Source organism: Cupressus sempervirens, chromosome 1 (genome assembly GCF_028749045.1).
Source record: "Cupressus sempervirens isolate cs-2001-9-10 chromosome 1, ASM2874904v1, whole genome shotgun sequence".
NCBI classification, from domain to species: Eukaryota; Viridiplantae; Streptophyta; class Pinopsida; order Cupressales; family Cupressaceae; genus Cupressus; species Cupressus sempervirens.
In genome coordinates, this window is record NC_143118.1 from 725519330 (window position 1) to 725525329 (window position 6000).

Below are 6000 nucleotides of genomic sequence, written 5' to 3' on the forward strand. Positions count from 1 at the left end.
TGGATACCCTCAGGGATTGGACAGAGCTAAAAGGAGACAATATAGACTGTAGGCCATCCCCTATGTTGTGATTGATGGTATCCTATTTAGGAAGAATTTTAATGGGACGCTCTTGAGATGCATTGAAGAGGATCAGACTGAAAGGATGATTAAGGAACTTCATGATGGCCCTGATGGTGGCCATTTCTCTACAAGAACAACTGCCATGAAGAACATGAGGGCTAGTTATTATTGGCCATATCTGTTCCATGATTGTTATGGATATGTGAGGAAATGTGAGAAGTGTGCTTTCTTCTCAAGCAAACAGAGGCTTGCAGCTCTTCCCCTTCTTCCTATTCAGGTGGATCAACCCTTTACCCAGTGGGGGTTGGATTTTATAGGCCCCATTAATCCTCCATCTAGTGCAGGTCATAAATGGATTTTGGTTGCTATGGATTATTTCACTAGATGGACAGAGGCAGTTGCCTTGAAGGATGCCAGATAACCATCAGTTGTTGAATTCTTTGATGGAATTTTATCTAGGTTTGGTGCTCCTACTACTATCATCTCGAACAATGCTAAGTCTTTTTTTGGAACCTAGATTTGTGCATTGGCAATGAATCACAATATCTACCTGAGCACATCATCAAATTACTATCCCCAGGGTAATGGTTTGGCTGAGTCTTCCAACAAGAATCTGATTAGAATCATGAAGAGGACAATAGAAGAAAATCAGAGGGTCTGGCATAAGAAATTAAGGACTGCTCTATGGGTTGATAGGATAACACCCAAGAGATCTATTGGGAATTCACCTTTTGTGCTGGTATATGGTAGGGAGGCCAAACTCCCAATTTCATTGGAATTCCCATCCTTGGAGTTAGCTCATCAGCTGGAATTGATTGAAGATAATGTCATGTTAGTAAGAATGGCAGAGCTGATTGAACTAGAAGAAAAGAGAAATAAGGCTATGCAAACCCTAGAGATACATCAGCAGCACATGAAAAGGAGTTTTGATAAGAAGACTAGGGTCAAAAACTTCGGAGAAGGAGATTTAGTCCTCAAATGGGATTCAGACAGAGCAAAACTAGGAAGACATTCCAAATTTGATGCACTATGGAGTGGCCCCTATCTAATTGCCAATTGCAAATAGGCTAATGCATTCCAACTAAGCTGGCCCAATGGAGAGATTTTGCCCATACCAGTCAATGGGATCTATCAGAAGCCCTATTTTTGAAAATTTGGGAATCCATGTACATAAGTAGTTTAGTTCCTTTTTTGTTGTTTCCTACTTTTCAAGAAGTGCACGGGAATAGCCGCCTCCCTGTGAGGTAGCAGATTTTGAGGTGTCTTAGGTTGTAGAGGAGGTCTTGTTTTTTGTTTCCAGTTGTAGTTGCAGAGCTAGGGTTTTCAATGTTTTGATCTCCTCATAGATGGGTTAGGGTTTTGCAGTTCTAAGGTTCATACTTTTTAGACCCTGTGGCCCAATGAATTGTTTACAAGCATTGGTCATGCATCGAGCAAGCTCATGCCCCAAGGGAGTCGCCAAAAATGTTGTATTTTAACATTCTGAGCAAAATTCATAATTCATATTGCCCTTCCCGCCTCTGAAATATCCATAGTCAAATACCCGTGAAATATTAAAAAAATACCAAAGTTTTAAACCTTATGATATATTTTGTAGCCCGCAAGTTCTCTGCCGTCAGATCTGAGGAAGATCTATGGAGGGCACTATCTCGCTATGGTGAAGTTGTGCAAGATTTATGTTAGCGACATCGTGCCCTGTTGATGCATGTCCAGTGGGTCCAGTTTGCAGGTCATCCAAGATTCTTTGGCGGGTCAAAAAAGTTTCACGGTGGGTGGAAAAGGTTTCATGACACTGTGGGTGCTATGTCACTATCGTGTGTTGGCTAAAAAATCTTCATAGTGACATAGCGCCCGACGGAAAAGGTTTCACGATGGGCAGGTTGTGTCACTGAAAAATGTTTGCGGCGACCGAGCGAATATGTGGTTCACGGGCCAAAAAATTCAAAAGGCAGCAAGGCACCATGTCACCATCAGAAAACTCATGAGTTTTCTGATAGTGACATAGCGCTCGACTGGCCAGAAGATGTTCTACGGTGAGTCCCAGTGTCGGCGGCAAGGTTCGCAGCAACAAAAAGGATCAACGGTAGGAGCCTCAGACAGGCAAGTTTGGGTCCCATTTTGCCCAGTTGGAAGGGTCCTTGATCCATGCTAGCAAATTAGAACATGCCACATCTGCAAGGAAGAGCTACTTAATGAGTCGAGGTAGTACAAGTCACCAAGATGATGCTAAGCGGACCAGTGTGGGGATGCCATGTGTATTATGGGGCCAAAGTTTCTAATGTGATCAGTAGGATCAGGGCAAGTCTTCACAATTGTTAGACCAAAGTTAGATCAATGGTTGGCACTATCTCACCTTTTGAAGTTGCATGGAGAATATGATGGCGACATAGCGCCCTTTTGCCACGTGTCTGGTGAGTCTCAAATGATAGAGAGGACCCATTAGATTGTGGTACGTGGCCAGTTCCTATTCATTCATGCACCGAGGGGAATGATCTATCTTCCTTGCCATCAAATTGAGTCATATCGATGTATGGCACCATCTCGCTATGGTGAAGTTGTGCGAACTTTACCATGGCAACATAGCATCTTGTTGACACGTGTCTCGCTGGCAGACCAAGGTTGACGGTCAGCGCCTGGCAGTTAATGTTGCGGTTAGGTTTGTAATCACCACAGTTAATGATAACAGTTTGAGGGTGGCGCGGTTAGTTCAATAAAGAAAGGTCAACCACAGAGGACTTCCCATGTGGCAAAATGAAAAGAGGCAATTGGCCCACGTGGCCTAGTTGGTACATAAGGAACTGTTTGACTTGTTTTGACCTTGCAGATTCATGAGCCAAAAATAATGAATCAGGTTTTTCTTGCCATGAGATTTCGATCCTGTGATCAATGCCACCAACTCAGAAGTGAATGCAAGGTGCAAGGACATTCTACCACATTTACAGATCTATCTACTATGTCAGGGGATGTTTTCTGGCACCGTTCTATCTTCTCCAGGCTCTTTCTTAGAGAAATATCAAATTTTGGTACTCAAAACCACTAGATCTTTGATTGGATTTTCAAGGTGAGAACTTAATGCCAGTAGTTGAGAAGTAAATGTAATGCAAAAAATCTTCAGTTATGCTTGAGCTATAAAGGCAATTTTGTGATCTTTTCTTAAAAAGGACTCCTTTTCTAATTTGTCTATTACTGCTCGTAGGTCTGCAGTGTAAAATTCCCTTTGTCTTTGAGTTGTATAACATTCTGTATCATCTCCTTCAGCCATCAATGTGTATGTGCATCCGTCTTGCCTCTCATTGATGTATTGTTGAGATCTGTGACTCGCATACTGTTTCTATTTTCAGCCTATTGGATAATATATAAGTGAAATCCTTTTCCTTGTATTATAAATGAAGTCTGAACACTCTATTTTGGTGCATCACCTCCTTAGATTAGACTAGATAGATTTGTTTTCGTGCTCTCCTTCTCCCTTTTCCTCTCCAAGAGTAGATAGGTGTGCCCTGATAGTAAGAGGAAGCCGGCCTTCTCCGAAGACTCAAACTGGCAATTCAAGTCCCATAGCTTGGAGGTTGTTTCCATGTTTCACTAGGTTGTCCTTGCGCATAGGCCTTGGACAAGGGTGCAAACCTAAGTGACAACAGATACTTTCCAAATTGCTAGAAACTTTGTTCAAAAGTTTAGAAACTGACAAATAATAAATTGGTATGGCTGATGAAACAAATTTAATCATAAGGATCCTTCCAAGTTGAGAAATCTATGTGTTCTTCCATGATGTGACTTTCCTCCAACATTTTATAATCATTTCATTCCAAAATCTTTTATCCAACTGACCCACAAAAATAGGTATACCTAAATAAATGATCAAGAATGTGCATTGCTCAAAACCCATAGTGGCTGATATGTTTTCCCTTCTTTTGTGACTGGTGTTGAGAAAGTACACATTTGATTTGTGAATATGCATACTTTTGACCGACTTTGTTGCATATATGTCCAACACCTCCTTGATAATATAAGCCTCCTTAATGGTAGCCTACCCAAACAAAATTGCATCATCAGCAAATTGGGAGTGAGAAAAAGGCTCCAACCAAGTGAGGTCTATTTCTTGATGAATCAACTAAGAACTTCTTCCATCAATGCAAATAGAAAAGGAGATAGGGGATCACCTTGTCTCAACCCATTAGTCACTTGGAAAAAAACCATATATTTCTCAATTCATGAATATGGAGAAATGAATAGATGGCATGCAAACAGAAATACATTTTATCCAATCTTGAATAAAACCAAATCTAGAAAGAACTTTCCATGAGAAGGGCCATCGAACTCTATCATAAGTTTTGCTGACATCATGCTTAACAATAATTCCTAATTTCTTTGTGGAATGCAAGCTATGAATTAACTCACCTATCAATAGAATTTTGGTCAAAAGAATAGTCTTGATAGTTGAGTGTCAACACACTTAACCATTTTCACTATATATACTAAGTACACAATGTATGCCGAGTGATGCAGAATTGTTCAGATGCTGAGTGATCCAGGAACATTCATGTGTCGAGCAATACAAGATATAATAGGGGCTGAGAAAACTATGATATAATAGGTGCCAAGAAAACTAGAAATGTAGTAGATGTCAAGCAATCCAAAAATAGTATGTGCTGAGCATCAGGAATACAATATGTGTCGAGTAACTCAAGATTAGCATAAGAGTTTGTGCCATCACAAACTAAGATGTGAAATAGTTTTTCCATGACTCACAAAAGGATAAGAAGATAAGATAGAATCCTTGCAATTACCTATGAAATCAAAATGTAGCCAATCAGAAAATTAGAGACAACATGAAACCAATTGGTGAAAACAAAGGATTTGAGCGGGAATTTCAAGTTCGTGAATGCATAGCAAACCCTAAGTCCACAATATCTTTATAAGGAGACCATGACACCATATTGAAGTTGTTGAAGAAGTTGTTGAGATTGCTAAGATAGGACTTGAGAAGGTTATTGATGGAGTTATCAAATTGCAGAATAGAGCAATTACCAAAGGTGTTAAGGACTTAGTGAAATGGACTGCAAATATACATCGAGTTGATCAGAATAGAGCAGAGGATACATTCAGAGATCAAATCAAGCAGGGATTAGAATGAGAAAAGAAAATCAAGTTCTTGAATCCAATAATTTGAGATTTGATTTAATCAGATCAAATGTTCTAATACTCTCTCACAATTATATTAGAGGTTGAAATCCTATGTTTATAGGTTAGCTTAATAGCTAGGTAGGAGAACCTTTGGAGAAGGTCATGAAAGTCCTATTAAATTAGGTGGGTTTAACAACTTATTGTAAATCCTTTAACAGGGTGGCACTTCATGTAAGTGTTTGTAAATCCTCTAACCAAATCACTATTGACATAGTGTAAAACCTTCAATAGGGTAGGCCTTCCACAGGGAAAACCATCAGAAGTGGTTGAACATTGATTGTTGCAATGATTTTTGTGGGTATCATCCCCACCCCAGTTTTACCTTCTTATTCATGGAGGGTTTTTGGGTTATCAATTCTAGTGTTATGTGTTATTGCATGTGATTTATTTTATGTTCTTTTATATATTTACATGCATGCAAAAAATAAATTCAGTTATATGTTTAAAGAATTTTTTAAAAGAGTTAAAAAGGTGTCGTACTTCTGATTCATGCCCCCTCTGAGAAGTACTCTTCCCATTTGAATATTCCAACATAGAATGCTATCCAAAGTTTCATGACACAACATGAAACCATGCTATTCTATAGAGACTATCTTGTTGAGAGTATGTTTTATCTATTAACCATGGCTTTATACAAAATTCTATATAAAGCATTACAAAATGAGATTGGATGAAAATCATCTAGTGATGAACAATCTTTTTTCTTTGGAATCAAAGTGATAATCATATTGTTGAATTCCTTCATGAACTACC